The sequence below is a fragment of the Mus caroli genome, unplaced genomic scaffold (assembly GCF_978045245.1).
Source record: "Mus caroli unplaced genomic scaffold, Mus_caroli_1 scaffold_11, whole genome shotgun sequence".
NCBI classification, from domain to species: Eukaryota; Metazoa; Chordata; class Mammalia; order Rodentia; family Muridae; genus Mus; species Mus caroli.
The window spans coordinates 110,983,588-111,011,266 of record NW_028227266.1 but is presented as its reverse complement, the minus strand read 5'-3'; positions in this window follow the sequence as shown (position 1 = coordinate 111,011,266).

Below are 27,679 nucleotides of genomic sequence, written 5' to 3'. Positions count from 1 at the left end.
AGAATCAGATCAAGGAAGAGAGCTGTGATAGGGAAGAGCTCTGAAAACTTTAGGGAAGATTCCAGCAAGAAAATCCTCACCATCCTGATGCTTTAAAGATCATGCTGGCCGAGCAGGAGGGCCAACACCTCACAGATCCCTTTCAGAGAGCTTGGAAGAGTTCTGTAAAGAATAAGATGAATTTAAAGAAAAAAAAAACTAACTGAAAACAAAAACAACTCCCTCCAAATGCAAAACATCTCTAAGGAGTGAGCCTAGTGATACAAAAATAGCAAAATTAGTACTTTCAAACCACACAGTGTAGGACATGACAGTGTACGACAAGATTGGGTGTGCAAACGCCTATTTAAAAAGCACCCTGGGAGGGAGTGGAGGCGCCATGCCAAACACAGGAGAGAGAGATAACTCTGAGAAGCCAGTGGGCTTGCCTGTGGGTGAGGGCAAGCCTCTTCTGTTTACTTCTATTTCTGGCAACAATAATGCATTCATTTGTTGATTGCCTGTCTTAAGTATGAATAGCAAAAATTATAAAGCTGAATCAAGCCCTGGGGGACTTGTTTAAATTAAAAATCATAAAGGTATGTTTTAACAGCTACCCGGGAAGAGATAAATATTTTAGAGGATGCATAATTCCAGAGGCATGAACTGAATCTGATCAATATGAGTTTCAAATTTTTACTTCTGAATCATTTTTTTTCTGCAACATTAATTCAGGAAATGGAATACACGTTTCCAGGGAAGATGGGAGGACCCAGAAGATGTGTGAGGAGAGGCAAGTGTTGACTAGAACAGCCATTGTTGTCTAAAGCACCTGGTGGAAGATTCCACAGAAGTTAGTTTCCAGGGCATTCATGCTGGATGGAGAATCCTGATGTGACAGCCCTTCCTTGCCTGAAGGGTTGACAGGGACAAACAGTTGCTCTCTCTAGGTCTATATCCTTGGGCTCACATGCGACTAAAGCTTTCTACCTGATGACATAGTAGGAAGAGCAGACAGTGACTTGGGTGGGAACAGGGACATCAGTTTGTTGCAGGAGAATGGTTCCTTTTTTCCCCCATGAACAAACCCAAATAGCCGGACATATGGTAGGGGCGAGAATGTTCGTCTCCAGGCATGGTAAGAAATAAAGCTGGTGGAGTAAAGATTTAATAGCTATATAATTAATAAGAACAAGAACACACAAGTTTCTGGGGATGGAAGAAACATGGAGGAGTGAGAAAAAAACATGTGATGTCTTAAGCTTTCAGACAAGAAAGACATTAGTTACAAATTCTCTGAAGTAATGGCTGCCCAATTTTAATTCAGTTGTGGGTTCCACTAAAGTGTGGCATCGTCATGAACCCAACCCCAGAATCCCAGCAAAGAACAGCTCCAGATTAATCCCGGGACTCTAGAGCCCTGGTGAGTGTAGGCTTAGGTGATATCTGTGGGTGGACAAAGAATGGGAGAGACTGCAGAGTTATTCAGTGTCTCCTGCCCATAGATACCCATGGTGGAGAGCTCTCACAGGATGGTTGAAGTAACACAGATGGGAACAGAGCAGGGTGTGTGTGTGTGTGTGTGTGCGCGCGCGCGCGCGTGCACACACACAAATACATAATAGAAGAATTTAAAACTATTTGATTTTCTGTATCTCTTACACTGTAATGATAGGTAACCTAGATATTGACTGGCAGTGAAGAGGATTTTCAGCCTTTTGACTCAAGCAAGTCAGGAGTGGAGCTTGGAACTCCATGTTAGCATTCCATCTAAACTCCACCCCACAGTTACCTGGCAACAGCCAGATAGGCCTGGCCCACTATAAAAGGGGCTGCTTGCCCCCTCCTCTTCCTCCTGCTTCTCTCCCTGCCTCTTGCCCCTTTGCTCCCCCTAGTTCCCCATCCCCTTCCCCCCTCTCTCCACATGCTCATGGCCGGCCTCTAGTTCGTTCTCTCTCTCTCTCTCTCTCTCTCTCTCTCTCTCTCTCTCTCTCTCTCTCTCTCTCTCTCTCCCTTTCTCTGCCTCTACTACCCTCTTAACTCCCCTCCCCACGCCCTGAATAAACCCTATTCTATACTATGCTGTTGTGTGGCTGATCCCTCAGGGGAGCAGGGTGCCTTGGCATGGGCCCACTGAGACATCCCCTCCCCCCATACCTCACCACACCCCTATGGAACTTAACCATCTACTACCTCTTTATCTTTTTATGAACACATCACTCCACTTCCTCACCATAAGAATCAGAAGCTAGAGTCCTTGAAGACAAATCACTCTGTCCATAAATAAAGCACAGACTTTGAATTCAATGATCCCAAAATGGAAACTCACACTTCCAAAATCTTACTATCGAATCACCCATCTCCGATTCTATGAGAAGACATCATTTCCCAGGCCTTGTTCACTTGGTTGAAATATTTACAGAGGAAGCTGGTCTTATTTTCCCATCTTATCTGCATCCTTCTGCCAAGACACACATAATTAAAAAGTGATCATTCAAGCTCTGCATTTTTATGGAAACACCTCTGCCTTTGAGAGTCTTGAATCTCCAATGCATTAAGACATGGGGTAGTTTGAGGAGGCTGGAGCGGTCCTTTTCAACCTGAGATTTGAATCCTGAATGATGAGGGGATCAGAGTCAAGATGTAAAACGCAAGCAGGTGAGAAGCAAGTGTAGACACTTCTGAGTCTTGGAGGGATCTAAGCCATGGCTGCTGGAGAGCAGAGAAGATGCCAGAACCTTCTGACTATCTGAGTGTGTGTGTTGAGGGAAACAAGTATCGGAAACAACTGAGTAGGAGATAGGCAGTTGCAGTTGGGGGAGGGGATCAGGGACACATTTACAGTTTTCCCCAAGACTAACCCATAGGAAAGACTTGCATGTGTGGTCTCAGTATTCTAAGTACAGAAAACAGGAGCTAGAGAGACGGCTTCTCAATTAAGGGCACATATTGCTCTAATAGAGATTGGTTCTCAGTGCCAAGGTCAGGCTGTTCACATCACTGTAATCCCAGTTTCAGGTCATTGAACATCCTCTCCTAGCCCCCACAGGTATCTACACTTATGTACACATACTTCCATGCACGTAAATATACATGTAACTTGATAATAATCAAAATAAGTCTTAAAATAAGCAGAAAAATGCCCATACCTGAGGGTGCTTTTGAAAGCAAATTAAACAAGACTAACTTATGTGGTAAGTGTGGGTGGTGGAGAAGAAAGTATCAGAGCACTGGCAACTTTCTGTTTTAAGGCCTGGAATGCTGGTGCCATTCCATTAGCCAGAGAGTCTGAAAATGAATAAACATGAGAGAGAAAAACTATAGAGGCTATTTGGGTCCCAATCAGATGAACTCAGGTGTAACGTTTCATTGAATTATCATTGCAATCTGGTAAGTCACAGCATCACACAGAGAACAGATTAAAGCATTAGAATCATTCTCTCATGACATCCCACGTGTGTGTGAGTGACAGGTGTGAGAAATTGCTGGAGCAAAAAAATAAGAGGCCCTGATGTCAAACTCAAAGAGCAAAATTTATCAGAATGGGAAAGAAGTAGTTTATTGAGATGCAGCTGAGAAGAGGGTAAAGGGCAAACTGAGGGAGCAGAGTGGGTCTGGAAAGTGGAAGTCGCTATTGGTCTTTTGCCATGAAGGAGATCAAGCATGTTCCAGGCAAGCACACAGACTCTTAATCATGTGCTTGGCCCCAGTTATTGTCTTGTTGTGTTGTTTTGGACACATGTTCTCACAATACAGATCAATCATCCTCAAGAGAATTGTGTCACTGAGGGTGGCCTCGAACTCTCAGTGCTTGTGCCTCTGTCTCCCCAGTGCTAGGACTATAAGGTGTTCACCACCCTATCTGGATAATGTTAATCTATGCAGAAAATGTTGGTGATGTCTCAGGAGCAAAGGTCCAGCTGATGCTCTTCAGAAAATAAATGGTTTGTTGAAAGAAAACACTGACAGCAAAATACTGACTTTTAAAGAACAGATCGTATAAGAGTAGGGGATCAAGGTCACCTTGAATGTGTTAGGAAGTTCTTGAGTACTTTCTGCTTACTGCTTGCTCTTTGTACTCCTTCTTCATACTAACAATATCACTGACAAAAAAAAAAAAACTAGTGCTGATAGGTCCTGGATCATTATTCTTAGCCTTTCCATAATGGCAGCTCTCTGGTGCTAATGGGGAGCCTTCATCAATGGTGACATCAGAGACTACTCTAGAACACAAATCATGATTACCCATGTGACCAAGACTTAAAATGATGCTGAGGTGACGGCACAGGGATGGCTGTTTTGGTTTTGGTAGTGCTAATGAGTGAGCCGGTGGAGGAGGTTATTGTTCACTCTGGCTAGCAGTGTAGCCCAAGCTATACATTTTACTGGCCCTGAATAGAGAATATGAGATTATGCAATAGTAACTAAACCAAGTCCCAGCTACTCACTATTCCTTCCAAACTCTATACCACATATTAAACATTTAGAGTCCTTTGTTTGTTTCTGAATGGCTCTGTTCCTTTGCAGCTTCCCAGAATCCAGGGCATGTTTGCCATTGATATGACTCAAAAACAAATTCTCTTGTCCTATGATGTCTAGCAACACTGCACCTGAAAGGTGGACCTAGCCCCAGGACCATTATCCAAAACAGAGTCCACTGTCTCATCTCATGTCTTCCTTGATCCTTCTGTTATAATTTGTAACTTAGAGGGACCCTAGGAAAAGATTATATTCGAGTTGACTGCTTGAAATAGTATACAATATCTGGTTTGTTTTTAAACTTCAAGGTGCACCTCATTGTGTGCTTTGCTGATGTAAGAATCAGAATGCATGGAGGAAGAGAATGATGGGAAGGACCTGGAGCTCCTAGATGGTGTCATGTCTGAAGAATTGGGAGATAGTGAGCTGAATGATTTGTGAACTGGGGTGGATGGATAGTGTAGGGAGACAGACAGATGCCAAAGAGCATGAACAGGAAGATACAAACTACACAGCTCTCTCTCTCTCTCTCTCTCTCTCTCTCTCTCTCTCTCTCTCTCTCTCTCTCTCTCTCTCTCTCTCTCTCTCTTCTCAGCTTCTATCAATTTCTCTTTCCAAAAACTCCCTTGGTTTCATTCTGGAAAAAAATATCTCCTTTAGAACCAACAAAAGTCAGCAACCTCAGTGGTTTTGCTCTACTAAAAGGGTTACCTGAGTTAGATAAATTGGGAGTTTCTTTCATGGGGCTTGAAACTTAGAAGAACATAAAGACTGAGCTGTCTGGGGTCCATTCTGTGCATGCATGCCAGTGTGCACGTGTGTGCCCCTGTATAGCATCTTGATTCTGCTGCTTTTTACTTCCCAATGCCCTTGGTTTCTGCATTGCTTAACTAATCTTTCAAACTTGATATTATATACCATTTTCAAGATCTCTCTTGTTGGCCAACAAGGATACACTGTTTCAAGAGAGAATGTTCATTAAGCTTTAAATAAGAAAAGTTAGAAGGGAAGCATGCACATGCACTCCTTGTGTTAATACTTTTCTGTTGCTATGATAAAGTGCCTGACAATATATCATATTGGTGAAGAAAAGATTTATTTCTTCTTACAATGCAAGAGGACATGCATTCTATCATGGTGGGGGAAGTACAGTGGTGAAGCATTTGGGTGACCCCTTACATCTCATCCACAGACAGGAAGAAACTAAAACAAAAAGACCAGACGACAAAACCTCAAAGTCCACCCCCCAGTAACAACATACTTCCTCTGGCCATGTTCCACCAGTAAAAGTTCTACAGCTTCCCAAACAGTACTACAAGCAAGTGACCAAGTGTTCAACATATGAGTCTGTGAAGACATGCCTCATTCAAAACACATAAACATAGCATTCCTGATGCTGCAAGAAAGTGGGAAGGAAGGGACTGAAAGAAGACAAGAATGAGCCACACAATAAGCATATTGCTAGCATGACCATGAGATACCACAAATAGGCTGTTAAAGAATGAGAGGTTGTCCAGAGTCCTCTTATAGTCCATGCTGACTGCCAGGAAGTTTCTGTAAGGAGGTGTGAAACTGTAAATATGTATAGTGAGTCCTATGCAGAGTCTTAATCATTACTGGAGAAGTAGATCATGGCATGTCATATGAGGTCATTCCCACAAAGCTGTTCTTTCTCTTTGAGCTCAGCAGGACCAATAGAGTCATCTAGATATTCTAATATCCTGGAGAAAGAAGTTGAATTTCCCTATCTAGCATCAGACACCCCTATTTTCACTTTTAAATGTGCATATTTTCTCATATGCAAGGGCTAGCTGAAAGCAACTAGCCTGCCTGTATGAGCTATGACTCGGGACTTAAAAGAAAGCTATTGCTGATACCCTTGGAGTCAAGCGACAACTGGGCATATCAAGGTATGATGCAGACATTATGCATATCAGTGGATCCACTGTGCAGCTCTCCCTCCTTCCTCCCCATCCCTCCTCCCTACCCCTCCTCCAGCCTCCCCATACCCTCTTCCCTTGCTGTTACTTCTTCCTCTCATCCTCACAAGCTTTCTGTGAACATAAATTGCTCAAAGCCCTGAACATCAAGTTCAAAGATTGTTTTGTTTTGATGTCTTCTAATTGCATTTATTTTTTTTTAAGTTCTCATATGTGCACACGCACAAGTATTCATGTGTAAATGTGGGTAACACTGAGATTATAGACACTTATGCTTTGGGATGCCTGACTTGTTTAATGTGCCTGGGATATAGAGGCTCAAGTTCAAGTCCTCACACTTGTGTGACAGGCACTTTAACTCAGTGAGTTATGGCTCCAGCCAGTATTGAATCTTCATAGAGCCCACTCCCATTTGAATGACAGACTGACTCTTCAATCTTAGAGATCATGGAGTCTCTACTTTATTTCCACAAATAAGGAAGAAACTCAGTTTTTCAGGTTGGAAGAAACAAAAGCAAAGAATTTCAGTTCTGGTCCATCATTGCCTTAAACATCTGTCCCTTGGGCACCGTGACTGACTCACAATCATGACAATAGATGTTGCTTCACACAATACTTCTGTTATCTTACTGTCTAGAACATGGGTTTCAGAACTGCCCAGCTTCTGTTTCTTCCTTTAAAATTCACATTCATACCCACTTACTTCAACGTCTTCTATCAGAGACTTCCTTGTCCTTCCTTAATATTCAAAACATTCCTTGTACCAGTCATTAAAGACAATGACAGTAACTTCTTGTAGGAGAATGTAAGAGAAGAACATTAGTACCCTCAACCCTTATATTTTTGCTATTACCACTAAAGCATACTTGGTTGCAACATAGCGGCTTATGCTTCTCTTTCAGTATAAAATCCTTGAGGCTATGAAAAATTTGATATAGCATAAGCTCCTGGTCTCCTGTTCCTGGATCTATTCACTTCTCAATAAGTGGATATTAAATAAAACATCACACAAATTTGCTATGTAGAAGGAACCCTCTGTCTTTACTCTGTTCCTGAGAATAGCTTTTGTGAGAAGGCATAAAAGCATCCCAGAACGTGATTGTCAAGTGCATTTCAATAATTAAATTCTGAGGAACAATTTAAAGCACACATAGTTTTCTCTCAAATCTTCCCTAGAGACAGCAGTGCTCATTGAGGTTCTCGGGCTTCATTACCAGTTCATTTTCCTGTCTTCATGTTGGGTGTATTGGCAGGGATGAAATGGAGGGAGCTGGAATGGGAGGTGAGGCAGGTGAAGGGAAGGATCAGTTTGCTAAATAGTCATCTTGGTGTTCATTCGGTCTCAGCCAAGCTTTTTGCTTTAAATGAAATGAAGCACGTTTTGCCTGAATTTAAGTTGGCATTTAATGACAAAAGTTCTACAATCAGTGAAATAAATAGACTTCAACAAGTCTATTATGAATTGCATGCCTCATTTTCTCTCTCTGGATAATGGGGTTAATAACTGCTGTCCTGGTATAGGAGCTCTGTATTCCTCACAGCACATGGAGCACAGTAGAAGACTAATCCAAATGGGGTCTGGCCAGCACGAGCTCATGTGCTCAGACTAAGCCTGGGCTATTTTCTCTTCCTGCCTACTCAGTCCTTAGAAATCTTCCTACTGTATTAGGACTGCTCGAAACAAATGTCCAAACTTTACCCAAAACCTATCACAGAAAATCTTTCTATCTTGAATTCCTTGAGCCTATTCTTTTCCTCTTCCAAGAAATCTCGCTGCAGCTCATTATGTGTAATGTTATTTATTATTAGGGGTATAGCAGTGATTATTCACTGACTTTGGAGCAAACACTATGCATTCTAAGTGCTTCTTAATCCTGCAGAGGGTGAGAATTCTTAGGCAAAAATACTTATACTTTGTGATGTGGACAGTAGAGAAGGAACATGAGCTCTGGAGAGATTATAGAAAATATTTCTTTGAATATTTAGTAAGTAAGGAATGCTGACAACACACTGCATTTGAATAAGCAGCACTCTGGCTTTAAGCAAATGCATAGAATTCAATGTCTCATGCTCCGTTCTTCAAAGGACATTTCACAAGTTATCTGATCTGATGCTCACTGACAGGGCCCATCAGATGCTTGGCAGAACGAAACGTTCAGAAGAATTTCACAAGGTGAGTAAACTTGGATCTCAGAGTTTCAAAGAGGCTGCTATTTTCAGCTTGCTTCTTGTTCTATTGGGAACTGATATTGTAGGGTTTAAGTGTTTACATAATGTGCCTGAAGGCTGTAGGCAGAAAGATTGGCATGATCGCCACACCTACACCCACCATGAGATAGGACGCCTGTGGGATAACTGAGCTAGACCTAAATTTAATTTTTTTTTCTTTTTCTTTTTCTTTTTCAAACCATGATCTCACATAGCCAAGGCTGAGCTCATACTCAATGGAGTCTAAGCAAGTCTAGGAGTCCTGCACCTCCTTGCCAATGATTAGGATTATAAAGGTGTGGCTTCCACAGCTAGCTTCTAACTTTGAGTATCCTGACTCAGGTATATTTCTTATGGATGCTGGTAAGTAAGCAGTGGTTGCTTCCATATAGATTTCTTAATTATATTAAGCTTTTTAAAATCAGATCAATCCAAGTAGTAGATAAATAAGACAGAATAACAAAAACAGAAAGAATTGGGTGTATCAATTGATTGATATGGCCAACATTTCTTAGTATTTATGGATATGTCCAGTGCTTGGCACAGTCGATATTCACTGGTACTTTCCTCTTTCTGTAATACTCTTAACTTAAACGATGATGTGCAGGATGCAAGTCTTAGTGTTAGAGTCCCCTCTAGGGTCATCTCCTGAAAGAAAGGAAATTCTGAGGCTGGAAAGATGGCTTGGTAGTTAAGAAAATATACTCCTCTTCCAGGGGAGCTGGGTTAGTTCCAAGCAGCCATGTCATGCAACTCATAACCATCTGTAAGTCTGGGTCAAGGGAACCTCCTGTCACTTCCTCTTCTAGCCTCCACAGGCCCCTTTACACACAGCATAGACTCATACACATGCACACACACACACATGCACATAGACACACACACATACACACATGCACACACACACACATGCACATAGACACACACACATACACACATGCACACACACACACAATGCACGCACATACACACTCACACATGTAAGTTTTTTTAAAAAAAAATTAAAGAAAACTGAAAGAAAACCCTAATGCCAACCCCCTGGATTCAAAATAAACAACAACAAAAAACCTATTCTGTACTAAACACTTTGAAAACAAAGATACCAAATGATTGCAGTCATAGAAGCGTGGAAATCAAATGATTCTGTGAGTCAAATGGTTTCCCACCACCCCTTCCTGAGTTACAGGCAGTTCCTCTGTAATTCCACTGCCATAATACAGTGCACTCTGTATATGGGTCAGCTTCCCCACAAACGTCAGGATGGTGAGGGCACAGCCTTATCTCTGAGTAGCAGAGGAAAAGCCTTGCTCTTAAGGGGAAGAGAAAACAGAATGTGATTGGCACTGCTGAAATGTGTACTTTACCTAATTGCTACATAAGGGTGACTCCTTGCTAAAAACATGCTCCAGTGATCACCATGAAGGGCAAAGTGACTTAGGACTCAAGGAAGGTGTTCTGGGTGACATTCGTAAGAATGAGTTTCCAGAAGACATTCCTCACGGAAACATGGATCTGGAAAACTTCTGTAACATGAAAATACCTTCCCTGGGAGCTAAGGAACCTAAGTGGATAGTCACCAGTCTTGATGAAACACATAAAGATAGATATACTGGACAGGGAAGAAAAGACAGGCCACAATGCCCTCCCTCCTCCCTCCCCCCTCTCTCTTCTTCATCTCTCTCTCTCTCTCTCTCTCTCTCTCTCTCTCTCTCTCTCTCTCTCTCTCTCTTCATCTCTGTCTCTGTCTGTCTGTCTGTCTCTCTCTTTCTCTCTCTCTCTCTCTCCATATATATATATATATATATATATATATATGTATATATATATATATATATATATATATAGTCATTTGCAAAGAAGTGGCTTTTCAAAAGAAATATATTAAAGTGGGCAAAACTTTTATAGCTTCTAGAGCCAGGCCTTGCCAAATAAAACCTGGAAACCAGGCCAATTTCCTAGATTCTCAAGACACCTAGCATCATGGAAGTCCTTCAAACTAAGACTCTAGAGCAGTATCTGTGAGCTTATGTCCAGGATCACAACAAAGCCTGGCCTGCACCCATGGCCTTGACAAAATTTCAACTGAGGTCACAAAGTCCAGGCTCATTCCTGAAGACTCAGGCTTTATCTCCCCCTCCCCAGAAGACCTACAGACAAGGGCTGCTTGATTCCTGTCACAGATTTGTGGACCAATCTTAAATCCCAACTCAGCACCAGTCAGTCATTAGGGACCCAGGCTTCAGGTCAGCACCTGAAGATGCAGGGTCCAGACTCACCACATAGAGCCCTAGTGAGAGCTTGGCCCAATAGCACCTACGCTCCAGCCCAAACTCTCTAAACTAAGGCACCCAAACAGCTCACTCAGACCTAGGCTCTAGAGTTGCCCAATAAAGGAAAACACCAGGTTCCTTCTGTCTGCAAACTCTCAAAAAGTCCTTGACAAAACTCACTTTTCTTTTCTACTAATGAATTGGGTACAAGAGAAATGTAACTCAGCAGAAGATGTATGATAAGCTTGCTCTACATCCCATATGCTTTAGGGGCAAGACAAGGAATAGATACGCTCCGAGACATCTCTACTCAATACATTCTAGATATGCTAGTCATGACAAGGATGCAAGCAACAGAAAGAAAAAATTCTCACTCTGACCTACTTTGCTATCAAAAGCAATTTGGGGAGGAAATGGTTTAGTTCCACTTACAGCTTATTGTTCATCATAAGGAGAAGTCAAGGCAGAGATACAAGCAGGAACCTAGAGTCAAGAACTGATACAGGGGCCAACAGATGCTTACTGGTTTGACCCCCATGCTTGTTTAGTCTGTTTTCTTAAATATATCAGGACCACCTGCCCAGGGAGAGCACCATGCACCATGAACTAGACCCTTCCATACCAGTCATTGGACAAGGAATCCCTCATAAACATGCCTACAGGACAATCTGATGGAGACATTTCTCAGTTGAAGTTTCCTCCTTACAGATGTCCTTATCTTGTGTCAAGCTGGCCCAAAAGCAAACAAACACACACAAAACAACAACAAAAGAACAATTAATTAGAGCAAATACATAAAAGTTCCTATTTGCAGAGCACATTATATTAAAATACTAAAGACTCTACTAGAAGATTGTTAGAAATGAGTTCCAATGACTTGGAAGACATAAAATCAGAGGTCATTTCTATGCAATGACAAATCAGTTGTAGTTTTTCACTAAAAACAAGAAGAAGGAGGAGGAGGCAGAAGGAGGAGTGAGAAGGAGGAGAAGTAGGAGGAGAAGAAGAAGAAGAAGAAGAAGAAGAAGAAGAAGAAGAAGAAGAAGAAGAAGAAGAAGAAGAAGAAGAAGAAGAGGAAGAAGAAGGTTAAGAAAGAATTCCTGTCTCCAGTAAGAGCAACAATTCTTATAAATAAATGTAATTTGGAAGTGAAAGATCTTTTCATTAAAAACTAAAACTTTAATGAAAGAAGACACATACAAGTGGCCAGAAACTCATATCCTAAGAGCAGAATTAATATTTTAAATATCCACATGACCTAGAGTTATCTGCCATTCAATTCAATTCCTGTCAAAATCTAAATTTCTGTTTTGCTTTCATGAAAACGGAGAAACGAGATTTATACAAACCCACAAAGGATCTCAATACACAGAAGTAATTTTGAGCAAACAGAAATGCTGAAACTATCATAATGATTTCAAAATATAATGCAAAACCATATTTTAAAAAACACATAGTGGACTGTGAAACAGAGTAGAGAGTCCAGAGATTAATGTGGGCGCTTACAGACAAGTAATTTGGGACAAATATGCCAAGAATATCTAAAAAGAAGAGTGGTCTCTTCAGTACATGGTCTTTGGAGACTAGGCCACTATTTGCAGTGCTCTTACCCACACCATATTCGAAATGCATTGAAGTCATAAGTGAAAGAAACTAAATCTACTTCAACAGAAAACACATTGAAGGGGGTTCACAACACTCTTCTTGGAAATTTCAAAAGCAGGAGCACAAAAGGAGACACAAATAAATGGGAATGCCCCAAACTGACGGACTTCTACATAGCAAAGGAAGTTATCAATCCAATGAGAACGCAGCTCGGTTTCTGCTCGGTGAAATAAGCCAGGCAAATACAGCATGGTCTCACTCTGCAGATTCTGGAAAAGTCAAAATCCAAGAAGCAGAGGGGAGACTAACGGTTACTGAAGCTGAAGTTAAAACTGGGAGCAGTGATGGCTCTTCTTCAGTGATGTACTGAGTCCCAGCTAGTCCGCACAAACGCACTCCAGCGATCTAATGGATAATGTGGTGAATACAGATGGTATTGTTCTGCAGACTTGACATTGACAAGTAGCAGATCGTGAGTGCAACCCTCCGCTATCAGAGTGAGGTAGCTGTGTGGCAATGCGAGGTGGTGGTTGTGTTAACTAGCAAGGCTACTTTTATTAATCCCGTTCTGAACTGTCCCACAGGGGCTCAAGTTGTAAGCATTCTCAGTAATCATCTGGTAGTGCTGATTTGAAGGTTATGGCCCTTTCAAAGGGAAACCAGGTTGCTGGAAGAAGGTCACCAAGGGTGGGTGTGTGAAAGTAAGACCCATTGTCTCCCACCATGTGTGCATGCCTCTACTTCACCTTTCTGCTGTAAGGAACAGGGTCCCTCCCACCAACCGCCCCCACCACTAGTCAAGTGCTGTGTGTGACTGAAATATCTCTGAAACCATGAACCAAAATATCCTTCCCTTACCTTGTTTCTGTCCAGTACTTTGGCTATACCAATGAAAAAAATAGCAAACACCAGTGCAATAATCATTCACATGTATCAATTGTATACTTCACATGTGTCTATACATTTTTATTTATTAGTTATATCTCAGTAAAGCTAGAAAATAATAATAGCATTATTCTCAGTCTCTGACTGCACTGAATGCAGCATAAAATTACTAGCAGCTAGTTATATATACTAATAGCTGCCTAATTCTCTAAATATCAATAGCACATTACTATCTTATAAATTTTCAGTAAATATGATTTCCATTAAGTAAATGTCACTTGAAAATTTACCCCAACTAACAGATATAAAAGAGTAAATATCTAAAGAGCATTGTTGAAATATGCATAGGCTACCAGATGATGTTTGTTCAAATTCTAAGGGGTTATTGTTGTTGGATAAGTATTGTTAAATGGGGGCTATACTGGGAAATTGCTAAGATTTAGAAAAAAGGAAATGAATATCTTATTTTAAAAATAATGACTCAAAAGACTGCCACAGTCCAAAGTCTAAGCACTGAAAATGCTGCTGTCCTTGGAGGAACTCAAGGGAGAGCCTTACGGTGAGGTGCTCACGTTTCTGTCAAACGCCCCACTTTATGAAGCTGGGCACACACATCGATATGTTTCATCTTGTAGTCACTTTCTCAGAACTACATTCTGGACAGCAGAGATTTCCTTAGGCAATATTGATCATGCTGCCAATCGGAGTCCCTAACGACTGATCTGAAGAACTTTAAGGATTCGCCATTGGTGTTCATTCATAGAGGAAGCTCAGTTCCGTTCTTTAATCACTGTCTTAAGTGTCTTGTGTAAGGATTAGTAATTTATAAAGCACAGCTGCAGAGCCTGTCACTTGGCTCTATTGTCCTTAGGTTTGCCGTTTTGTAGAAGGTGACGTCAGCTCCATAGTGGTGCTGGCAGTAAGGGATGGTTTGTATATTTTCCTGTGTACACCTTACTTTCAAAATTATTAAGAATCTTACTTCTGGAATGAGTAGGAAAAATCTATTAAAAGTGCTTTGCTGCATTTCCTATCAAAGCTGTGTTTGCTGTTATGCTGTAAACCATCCCCCAATGACTAAACGTCCTTTGGCTCATGTAATAACAGAGACATCTTTATTTTTAACACTCAGATGTACATTCCTAACTGGCACAGTTAATATTTTGATGGCATAGGCTCTCTAGAATTTTCTCTCTGAAACCTTAGGTAGATTCCATTGTTGACTCACAAGTTATAAATAGATTGCCCTAAATCACAAAAGCTTCTCCGCAGCCTGGTTTACTGTATCTCTGATTAAATTTAACCGAGAGTCCCACATAAGACTTTTTGAAGCTTAGTAGATGTTAAATTCTGTTGCTTCAGTAACTCAGTTTGAGGATAAATAGCACATCAGAACCTAACACATGCCAGACGATGTTATCTTTGGAAAGCACAACTGGGAAGGTAATTCAGGCAGGATCAGAGAGAGCAGGTGCTGGGGAGCTGCTAGCTTCAGTCCCCTTCAGTTGCTCACACAGGGAAACTGCTCAAGGCGAGCCTGTGACAGAGCTACCTTCAGTCATTAACTTCCTCTGCAGCCTTACACAGAGCCACCATTGGTTATTCAAGGCCAGGACTCCCCAGTCAAGTCAGGCCACTTCCCATTTCTCATATATCCAGAGGTAAGTCTTCCTTCAGCATATCCTGGCCTAAACCCATATTCTGCAAACTATAAGAAACCCTGTCCTCTGTCTTCTGTTCTGCCAGGGAGCTGGGCATATCAAGCAACTGACACCATGTATTAAAATGAAGTTTTAATGGATATACTGACATGTACTTGAAATCTCAGCAGTCGAGAGGCTGAGGCAGAGAGATCACTACAAATTTTGAGACCATCATTACCTAGTGAGTGACAAAGCCAGCTTGGGCTACAAAGCAAGGTCCTATCTCAAAAGTCAAATTTTTAAAAAAGTGCTGATTTCTATGTTCTCATTCTCTTCTTTCCCTCTGAATGAAGAAAACTTCTTTGTCTACTCTCTCAATTTTGTTTATGACTGACAATTCTATCATTTTCTTGCTGACAATTAACAATTATGTTGGATAGCTTCTGGCCATGGTGTGTGTGTGTGTGTGTGTGTGTGTGTGTGTGTGTGTGTGTGTGTGTGTGGTACCTCCACCCACATACACATGTAAGTCCAGAGCCTGAAGTCCTATCTCTCTGTTGCTCTCCTCTTTGTTGCTTTGAGACAGGACTTCTTCTTGAACTCATAGCTCTCACAACCCACCCATTTCTGCCAACAATGCTGAAGATATAGGTATACTCAGCCATCCCTTGACATTGTATATTCTGGAGACTCAAACTCAAGTCCTCTCTCTTGCAGAGCAAACACAGTTACCTACTGAGCTTTCTAGTTTTATGTCATCTAGACACAAGATAGAGTCATCATCAGGAAGGTGAGAGCCTCAACTGCGAAAATACCTCCATAAGATTTGGCTGTAGAACCTTGTTTAATTAGTGATTAATGGGTGGACCCAGCCCATTAAGGGCAGTGACACCTCTGAGCAGATGATCTTGAGTTCTATAAGAAAGCAGATTGAGTAAGCCATGGGAAGCAAGTCAGTAGGCAGCACCCTCCATAGCCTCTACATCTGCTCCTGCCTCCAGGTTCCCACGCTGCTTGAGCTCCTGTTCTCATTGCTTTTGGTGACAAACTGTGATCTGGAGCTCTAAGTTGCCTTTGGCCTTGATATTTTATCACAGCAACAGTAACCCTATGTAAGACACCCCCTGAGTCAGTTCTGCAGCCCTGGTGTGTGTTTCCTGACACAATAAATGCTGCTATTCCTCCCCCCGAGGCATGACAAGGGGAGCAGATCATAAAAACACAGACAGCCCAACAGCTATGAGAGATACAAAAGAGATTGGTTGTTGGTTGGAAGGCCACTGGACAATGCTTCTTTCCAGGCTTTTTTTTCCATTCTCTCCCAATGCAAAAATAAGGTGTAGTCCACATACATGGTAATAATGAGGTACGTAAGAAAGAATGAGGTCACAGGGTGGGAAGACGGCTCAAAGCCAATCAAGTTCTTTTGCAAAGTACTAGACTTCCGCTTCCAGCATCATCATTGGTCCCTCTTTTGGTCTCTGCAAGTATTGTGTACATGTGGAGCACATGATGATAAGCATATGCATACGCACACATGCGCGCGCGCGCACACACACACACACACACACACACACACACACATACAAATATAAAACCAAATAATTGCCAAACTCTTCAAAGAACCCTGTGCCTAACCCTCAGAACTGGTTAGTACATCTATTCCTTTACTCTGCATTTCATCCACCAACAAGTTATAAAAAACTCCAGGGAGATGACAGACAGACAGACAGACAGACAGACAGATGGATGGATGGACAAACATATGGACGAACAATTTTATATTTGCCTGGAAAAATAAAAGATAAATTTTCTCCAGGACTCCTCAGCATCCCCAGTCCCATTCCATCACTGGGACTATGGTTCTGACCTGGGAGGCTTTCCATTATCTCTATCATGGGTCAAATGGCCCTGTGGTTATCAGATGGGTAACTGAGATAAACAGTAATCCAAAAGCAAGTGCTGAAGGCACTGCAGGAGAGGGTTTGTGTAGCACCTTCAATAAAATGTGTTTACACCTGCCCAGAGCACCATACACTTCTGTGGGTTCATTCCTCGGGGCTTAAGCGAGTCTTAAATATTTTAAAAGTATTTCTTCCAAGACTCTTGTACTTTCAGAAGGTCCATCCATTTTTAATCACAGTAAGCCAAAGCCAAGACAAATACAATGTGGAGGAAGGGGCATATGCTCTCTGGAATCTCCTGTACTCCCTGTCTTCTTCTCACTTTTACCATGCCCATTGAGTTCTCTCTCTCTCTCTCTCTCTCTCTCTCTCTCTCTCTCTCTCTCTCTCTCTCTCTCTCTCTCTCTCTCTCACACACACACACACACACACACACACACACACACACACACACACGCAAGCACATACATCATACCATGAAACATCCTGTTTCCCCTGCAGAAATTGGAAACACTACCAGTAGGTCCTTATGAACTAGTCTGACCTCACATTGTGTCATGCTTTCTGCTAATATTAAGCTTTAATCATATAAACTCCATCTTGCTCACTTTTACATCTAAGTCTCAAATATCATCCCTCTTTCTTACTTTGTGGTAGTTAACATCGGTTCCTAACTTCATTCGGTCCTACTGCTGATGCTACAACCAAGTCTCCATCTACAGAAGGAGTTCCTGCAAGCAGTAACTTCTGTAGAGAGCTCCTCAAGACTCATGTCTTCTGGTGTTATACCTTTCAGTGCTATGCAGAGTTAGCCAAGAATGACGTTTTATGGCCTCTCAGACTAACCATAGAGTGAATGGGTTTCTGTTGTGTTTCCTCAGAATTCTTTCTATAGAGCAGATGCCATGGTGTAAGAAAATTCAGGAGCCCATATAGAATAGTATCCAAGCCCCTTGTTTTCAATCACTTCCAACTTATAGGCCATCTGACACTGTTCTGTGGCCAGGCAATATCTCAGTATGTCTCAGGTCAAGTCTTCACACAGTGCTGCCAGCTACATCTATGATTCCTGGTTCATGAAAACTGGGCAAGACAACACATGTTTATTGCTCTTTTAAACACTCATCTTTGGAGGTATTTATTATGCAGCATGAGATAACCAATAGAGCCCCCTTCTCAGGAGTATAAAGGCTGTCCCAGGAAGGGCAGAGGGTCCCTCACTGAGCTTCAAAGTCTCTGTTTCCTAACCTTCCCATTGGCCTTACCAAACTAGTTCTAGTTTACTGAATTTCTTTGTCTATCACACTAGCTTCAAGAAGCCAATGGTCTTACCTCTGAAAGTTGCATGTAACTGTAGTGATTAATTAGCATGAAGGACACATATCAATACCAACAAGGATAGCGGAAAGCCCTCCATCTTGCTATGTATCCTTAGGGAAGAAAGATGAAGAAGTACTATCTTCTTCTCGGGGATTCGACTATTCATGAGGTCATAGCATCTGATGGGTATTTATGCCTGTGTGCTTCTTGAACCATCTCTCTGAGATGTGCAGGAGATATGGCAAAGGACCCCCCGAGGATACTGAAGGCAAGAACTGCAATTTAAACATACTTTTGGTTTCCCCCCCCCCACAGAAGTCATTGTAAGACAAAAAGAACTAGAGAGTAAAAGGGGTCAGACATCAATAACAGTGAAAGGGGATGACTGGGGCTCATTTTAGTAGAGTCAAGACAGCCATAAACCTAAAGGGAAGAATTGTTAATTTGTATAAAAGCTGGTTTGATACACAAGCCCTCCCACATGCCTGGGCCTAACACAATTTCTGTAAAAGATATTGGAGAAAGAGAGTGTAGGGTAATCTATACAGTGCTGATCCATGGCTGCTGACCTGAAACTAAATGGAAAGGGTCAGTCCTACACAATAATGTACGTAAAATGGTTCCTTCTTGTCTCACACTGGGATAAGCCTGAGACAATCTCCTTTCCAATGGATATATACACAGCATGTCCAGTGGGGCACATGATGTCTTCATCTTTGATAAAAAGCAATCATTAATGAAAGGTATTACTACAGGCTTCCAATAGTCACAATATTGAGAAGCTCAGAAAACCGAGCAAAATGTTGCAGAATAAATCAAAAGCTATCAGGGGAAATTGGAATGTATCCAGGAAGCTGGATAAACTACCCAAGTTAAACCTTCCTCATTTACAGTTTTAGAATAGCCACAAAAGAAAAGGAGACAAGGATGTGAAAAAAAAGAGAGGGATCCCAGCAGGAGCAAGCATGCAGAGAGACCACAAATAGCAAGGTCAGAGTAGACAGATCAGCTCAAAGTCACCTCTCCCCAAACTGAACAAAACTCTAAGAACTCAGAGAAAATATTACAGTGTAGAATTCAGGACTAATGTCCGAAGTGCAACGTGTATGCTGATATGTAGAAAATGTGAAGAAAACAAACAGACAAAGAAAATACTAGAGAAAGGTCCCCAAGATGAGGTAGATAGGATATCTATTATTACTACAGATGTCATGAAGACGAATGGAAAAATGGGGTGCTCTTAAGATTTAGTGTAAGGGGCCATCAGTAGTTCTCTGAAGGTAAAGGAGCTTGTCACCAAGCCTGGTGACCTGGGTTCAATTCTCAGAGCCCACATGGCAGGAGAACCATCTCTAGGAAGTGATCTTCTGACCTCCACACAGCAAATAAATGAATAAGGAAGTGTAAAAAAACTTTTAAAAAGATTTAACATGAATATTTTATGAAACTGAAGATAAGGCAGAAACCCTAAAAGGGGGAAAATGGAAAATTAAATATTGAAAAGTACATTAACATCAGTTTCAACATTAAAAACGGAAAGACCAGAAACAGCCTTAGAAAGCACATGAGGTTGTTTCTAACTTAGACCCTGCACCCTGGCAAAAACAATAGTCAAATACCACTCAGCCTCTAAGATTGTAGACACTAGATACTTGCTTTTGCATGGCCCATCTTAAAATTCTGGAAGACTTCATCAGGTGAGGATGGGATGAGGGCCAGGAATTCTTAGGCAGAGCAGCAAAGTCTAGAAACTTCAGAAGAATAGGAAAGGAGATGCCTCCATAGACAGCAGAGGCACAGCCTAGAGCACAGGCTGTCCTTTCTAGCACAGGGTACTGTGGTCTGCAGAAACCTTGTGCTCCACAGCATGAGAGCTAGACGGAAGGATTCTGACACACGTCAGAGTCAGGCATGCTGACAGAGTCAGCATTGCTGATAGAAACTTGGAGATTGTAACTTTCTTAGTATTAGTAGATCTAAAGTTTTGTGCCTGTATGCTATTATTACTTTCGCAGATTAGACGCCGTCTCATCCATTTATAGAATCGAATATACTTTTTACAACTTTGAGATGTCAACATTCTTCCTGTACAGTATTTGATGTACAGTATTTGACGATACCCATCCCACCTTGCTGCATCGGCGATGGGTGGCATTTAATGATTTCCATCTCATTTTGCCGTGTTCTCCTGCTTAAGTTTTACATAACTCTTTGCTGCAGAGAGAAATTTCATTTCCCAAAGATGCTATGCCAATTCCTCTGATCCTAGAGGCTGCCTGCTTCAGAAGTTCCTTGGATGGTTGGTTTGGAGTGTATGTGTGTGTACGTCCGTGTGTGTGCACACGCACACGTATGTGCACATATTTGTGTTCATTTAAGTGATAAGCATGGCATTAGCTCTGAGAAGAATAACTCACTTTTAAAAGGCTAATAATATCTCATATATACATATATATATGAATATCACATGAAAGGCTTAAATCATTAAAATAATGCTTAGCCTGAAAAGGGTTGTGTCCATTTGTCTAATCTAGGAACCTGCTTTAGGGAACTTCTTGGTCCCTCTGGCTGTGAAGAAGTGTTAGCTGCAAGTTTCACGTTTTCTCCTGATGCATCTGTTGTCTTCCATCAGATGCTACCTTTATCTTTGTATCGTTTTGTGCTGGATCCAGGCCTATTACTGTGAACCACACACATGGTCGGAATTAAATGGGGACAGAAGAGGACCAGTGTGTGCTTGAGGAACCACAGCAGCTCAGATGCTCCGACTTTGCACAAGTCTCTGTCTTGTTAGTGTTCTATTGCTGTGAGGAGACACCATGACCAAGACAACATATAGAAGAAAGCATGTAACTACGGCCTGCTTACCTACATAAAACTCCAGGCATCCTGGTGCACTCTATGACCCTGGTGCACTCTATGACCCTGGTGCACTCTATGACCCTGGTGCACTCTATGACCCTGGTGTACTCTATGACCCTGGTGCACTCTATGACCCTGGTGCACTCTATGACCCTGGTGCACTCTATGACCCTGGTGCACTCTATGACCCTGGTGCACTCTATGACCCTGGTGCACTCTATGACCCTGGTGCACTCTATGACCCTGGTGCACTCTATGACCCTGGTACACTCTATGACCCTGGTGCACTCTATGACCCTGGTGCACTCTATGACCCTGGTGTACTCTATGACCCTGGTGCACTCTATGACCCTGGTGTACTCTATGACCCTGGTGTACTCTATGACCCTGGTGTACTCTATGACCCTGGTGTACTCTATGACCCTTAGAAGGGAGAGTCAGGCCGATTGCTGGGACTTGCTGGCCAACCAACCTATGTGAGGAAATTCTGCCTAGTGAGAGATCTTATCTCAAAAAGTAGAATAGATGAATGACACCTAAAGATGACTTCTGGCTTCTAATTATGTGTGTTTTACACACACACACACACACATTTGTGTAACAAACTACAGAGCACATAGACGACATTCTTGTATTCACATGAAGATGTCCAGAGGCACACTTCTTTAACAAGTGAATGCCTATGGTTTCACCACCTGAGACAGTTCTTGACAGTTGGGAGTTAGCAAATAAAAACTTAGCAAATTAAGATGGCTTTAGTTTGCTGAGTAGTGGTGGCACATGCCATTAATCCCAGGACCTGGGAGGCAGAGGCAGGCAGATTTCTGATCTACAGGGTGAATTCCAGGACAGCTAGGGCTATACAGAGAAACCCTGTCTCTAAAAACCAAAATAAAAAATTAAAAAAAAAATTTTAAAGATGACTTTGATTTAGGTAAACTTCAGCCAAATCTGTTCTAAATATATTTGAGTTCATAATAAGACATTTAACAAAGACCAATAGCCATTGACATGTAACTTCTGCAGAAACCTTAGACTCTTAACAGATTCCTCACAAATATTTCTATGGACTGCATTGCACATTGAAGCTGCTGAGAGTCCTAGGCTCTATAAGGCCAAGTTCAGTCTCTGATATGCACAAGTGTGCTTTGACTGTCTCAGCTGACCATCCAACTCTGCCTCCATGATTCACTGGGCAGTACAAGTAAGGCCTTCATGGGGGACTCCCTGATGCCACGTTTAATGTCCTAGGTGTAAAGGGTTTGTGTGAAGCCAAACTCGGAACTATTAGCCTCCAGTCTCACGTGACGCCTGTGCCTCAGGATCTCTGGTGCTGAGGCCCTGTCTCCCCATCTTGGGAATTGTCAAGCCATACCTGATGGAGTCACCAGACCCAACCATCAGCAGCAGCAATGAACTTCTGGTTTATGACAGATGTCATTATTCCAGCTTGGATACCATTAAGGGGATACAGTCTGACCCCCTTGTCCCAGAGTGAATGATATTCAGATTGTGTTTTGCTGGGCAAATTTGATTAACTCCAAGACGCTTTCTGTTTGTAGTAAGCTTGCTTGGCAGCAGGCTTTAGCTTAACTCTTCAGTGATCATTCTCATTGAATATCTCTTGTGTGTATAGATACTTCAGAAAGCATATGAGCAGTGATACTGATACCCCAAGCGTTAGACCCCCCCACACAAAAGAAATGGGCTAGTCTGACTGCATGGCTTGATTTATTTCTAATTCAGTGCAGATCTATACAAGTATACAAGTGCTTTCTGAATGACTGCAAAGAAATTTGAATATTTACTGGGAGTCTCCCTGGTGAATGAGTGTTTAGGATGGAAGAGTTTGAACCATGGATTTTGCAGAGATGGGTCATAGCCTGTTCCCATTTTGTCTATTTTGTCTGTTTTGAACTATTGCCGGAAACAACCTGGGGTGTTGTACTGAGGCTGTCCAACACACACTTCATGACTACTGAGGAAAATAGATTGTCAAATAAGCTGCCCCTGTTCTGACAAGCTAGCATGGAGTGATAATCTACTGTAACATCATGCTTCATTATCCATTATTCTCCTTCCCAGGAAGCTTTGCAGTGTGTTTCTGTTTTCTTATTATCCGCGTCCTCAGAGCTATGGAGATGGGTGTTTTATGTTAAAGATAAAGCCTTCATTAATTTGTCAGTGCTTTGCCAGCTAGAATGAGAGAAAACAAAAGAGGTCTGACATTGCTCCCCCAGATACCTCACTGCAGCTGGTAAGTTCTGCTGGCTCCAGGGGAATTAACTGTACATAAATAATGGACTGAGCAGATTTACACTGGGTCTGTATCCATATCAAATAACTGTGGCTAATGGGGAGAAGTTCAAAGATTTCTGAATATAGACTTCCTCACATGACAGCAGCCAGGTTCTACCAAGTTGCCTATTTGCTTACGAGTAGCTGGACCAGTTCACACAGGCAGGAGATCATAGATGCTTTCTAACCACCTATATAGTTCTTCCCCCATCAATGAGATTGGTTAAAGTTATGATCCTCTCAGCTGTTGATGACACCACCAGATTATCTATCCTTGCCTTTTGGGGTCACTTTACACCCAAGTTGAAATGCACATACCTTTTTCATAAATCTGCTGGTCCTCAGATTCTCTTCTTTCAAGAGGTGTCTCTCCATACACTCTGCTCAGTTTTGACAGGATCATTTTGTTGTTAAACTCTGTAAGGTTTTTTCTGTATTCTGAATACTAGTCCCAAATCAGATACACATGGTGCAGCTTTCTTATCATGAGGTTCTGTCTTCACTGTGCCACTGTGTCCTTTGCAGGAGCTTTTTAGTTTGCTAAATCTTATTTTCTTCTCATTGTTACTATTAATGCTTTTTTATTCCTTGTGATTTTGGTGTATCATCTACAAAATAATTGCTCTCTGTCTCTGTCTTCCTCTGTGGATTCCTCTACCACTTTTAATACTTTCAGCCTTAACATTTTATGGCTTGGATACATTCTGAGTTGTTTGTTTATTGGGTTGCAGGGTTTTTGCATGCTTTTAAAAATGTTTTTTAATGTTATCAATCTTCATTCTTTGTGTGTGAGAGTGTTTGCCTGTTTGTGTGTATATGCACCACATGTGTGCCTAGTGCCCACGGAAGTCAGAAGAAAGGATTGGATCCCCTGGACCTGGAGTTAGAGAGGGTCATACGCTGTCGTGAGCATGCTGGGAACCAAACCCGGGCCTTTATCAAGAACAGTAGATGCTCCCAATTCTAAGAAGGGGCAAAGTGTCCACACTTTGGTCTTCGTTCTTGAGTTTCATGTGTTTCATAAATTGTATCTTATGTCTTGGGTATTCTAAGTTTCTGGGCTAATATCCACTTATCAGTGATTACATATAATTCGAGTTCTTTTGTGATCAGGTTACCTCACTCAGGATGATGCCCTCCAGGTCCAACCATTTGCCTAGGAATTTCATAAATTCATTCTTTTTAATAGCTGAGTAGTACTCCATTGTATAAATGTACCACATTTACTGTATCCATTCCTCTGTTGAGGAGTATCTGGGTTCTTTCCAGCTTCTGGCTATTATAAATAAGGCTGCTATGAACATACAAAGTTTGGAGCCGAGAAAAAAGGATGGACCATCTATAGACTGCCATATCCAGGGATCCATCCCATAATCAGCCTCCAAACGCTGACACCATTGCATACACTAGCAAGATTTTGCTGAAAGGACCCAGATATAGCTGTCTCTTATGAGACTATGCCGGGGCCTAGCAAACACAGGAGTGGATGCTCACAGTCAGCTATTGGATGGATCACAGGGCCCCCAATGGAGGAGCTAGAGAAAATACCCAAGGAGCTAAAGGGATCTGCAACCCTATAGGTGGAACAACATTATGAACTAACCAGTACCCCGGAGCTCTTGACTCTAGCTGCATAAGTATCAAAAGATGGCCTAGTCAGAAAGAGAGGCCCCTTGGTCTTGCAAACTTTATATGCCCCAGTACAGGGGAACACCAAGGCCAAAAAGTGGGAGGGGGAGGGAAGTGGGGGGGGAGGGTATGGGGGACTTTTGGGATAGCATTGGAAATGTAAATGAGGAAAATACCTAATAAAATATTTTTAAAAACGCAAAAAAAAGAACAACAGATGCTCTCATAAGCACTGAGACTGTCTCTTAAGCATTACAATAAATATTTAAACAATACTTATCTGTTAAATCCTTACTCACTTTTATTTTCCCAAAACTCTGTGAGTTTTCATGATAGAGACTCTATTTTTTTTTAACTTCTTTGAGTTTATTCTCAGGTATTTTATTTGGTTGGGGATACTGATAATGGGAACTCTCGGGAGTTCTTTCCTAGACTTCTTTGTATTGGTGTACTAAAATGTTGCTGAATTTACCTGCCTGCTTAGTGTACTTCAGCACTACATTACTAACATGCCAGTTCTGATAGCAGCGGCTTATTTTAATTTATATGATTTCTGATAGCAGCGGCTTATTTTAATTGATATGATTGTCTTCTTTTTTAAGTTTTAAGAGTTCTTTGTGAATTTTTCTAAAGCTGCACCTTGTCTCACAGGCATTTGAATTTTTTTTCTTCTGAGTCTGTGTTTTATTTACTTTAAAAAATGCTCATTGAAAAATGACTCCTCATGGTCATGTCGATTTTACAAGATACAGAGTGATCTGCTTTTTAGAAGAATGAAAACTGATGAAAATTCTTTGTTTATTATATTTTGCTTTAATTATGCTTGGTGACAGTTTAATCCCTTCAAAGTCTTTAAAAAAAACCTTTGTGGTTTTGAAATGTTCTCTGCAGCTATTGTGCAATGTACAGTAGGCTTGCTACTTATCGTCAGCTAATGCAGCAGACCTTCAGAAACTTGAGGGGCCATTGCCCTGCTTTAGACCACACACCTTTTGACTGTCATCTCAACACGATCATACTCTCCGCTCTGCTTCTAAACTTTGATTTAACTTCACTCGTAGAACAATTTCTGCTCAGGATCTCCCTTATAATACCCAGCAGGATGCTTGAAGAACTTATCTGTGTTCCCACAAATAACAGAATCATCATCTGTCCTTTTTAAAACTCCATTCACTCTATATATTTACCTCCACTTCCTTTTCCCTTCTATTCATGACAAAGACTGAGATTAACTCCACATCTTGACAGTATCAGTCAATTTTCCACTGGTATAATGAAACACCAGAGGCAGGCTAACTTCCAAAAGAAAAGAGGTTTATTTAATTCCAGTTTGTTTAATTCTGTGTTTGGGAGCCTGAGAGTTCAAACAGCCAGCACAGGCTGTGATGAAGGTCTCCCTGGCTCTGTCACCTCATGACTGATGACAATGACCTCAGTGTGTGTGTCTGTGTTTATGCCTGAGGGTGTGTGCATGTGTGCCAGTGTGTGCAAGTGTGACTGTGTGCATGCCTGTGTGTGTGTGCATTAACGTGTGTGTGTGCATTAACGTGTGTGTGTGTGTGTGTGTGTGTGTGTGTGCACGCGCATAGGTAAAGAACATATCTCTTGTTGGTGGAACTCTCTATAGAATCAGAATTTCTATTCCTCCATCTTACAATTATTGCTTCCTAACTAACTGATCGTCTTTTCACTTTCCTATTATTCTTCCAATAGCCAAACATTATATGTTGGTGTGCAGGTGCAGGTGCATGTGTGAGCATGAGAGTGGAGGACAAAGGTCAACCTTAGGTGTCATTCCACAGAAGCTGTTCACCTTAATTTTGAGACAGGGTTTCCCACTACGACCTGGGTTTTGGTTTGCAGGCAAGACTGGGCCCCAAGGTCAGGCCTATCCCAGCTATACCTCACTCCTGGTACCAACTTCTGTTTTAGTTAGCGTTTTCATTGCTTTAAAGAGAAACCATGACCAAGGCAATTCTAATAAAGGACAATATTTCATCAGGGCTGTCTAATACTTTCAGAGGGTCAATCCATTATAATTATATCAGGAAGAATGGTAGCATGCAGGCAACCATGGTGCTGCAGAAGGAGCTGAGAGTTCCATATCTTGTTCTGAAGGGAACAAGAAGACTGTCCCACAGTAACACACTTCCCCTTGTAGGGGCCACACGTACTCCTACAAGACCATACCTCCTAATAGTGCCACTCCCTGGGCCATATACACACAAAAGGGCAATGTCTCCATATTTAATCCTTTGCACTCAGTACTTTTCTACTTCTCCTCCATTGGGGCGCTAATGAGGGTATATTCTCATTTCAAATCCCACTTGATTCTCTGTTGATAAATATGAAAACTATGTATAATATACATGATTAATTACCCTGTAATAAGACACCTTTCCATAACCACAAAAATCTGGGGAGGTTATTTTTATTTTTATTCTTTCAAGTTTGGTGCATAAGCAATAATACCATCTTCAAACAAAGGCAATTTTATTCCTTCCTTCATAAAAATTTTAATTGTAATTATTAGTTTACAAAGCAGGGGACTGAGGCATAAAGAAAGTAAGCTACTCTTTCTCTGTCATCTGGCTGTTTACTACCAGAACCGGGATGTAAACTCAAAATTCATGATCTATCCAGAGCCTGAGGTCTAA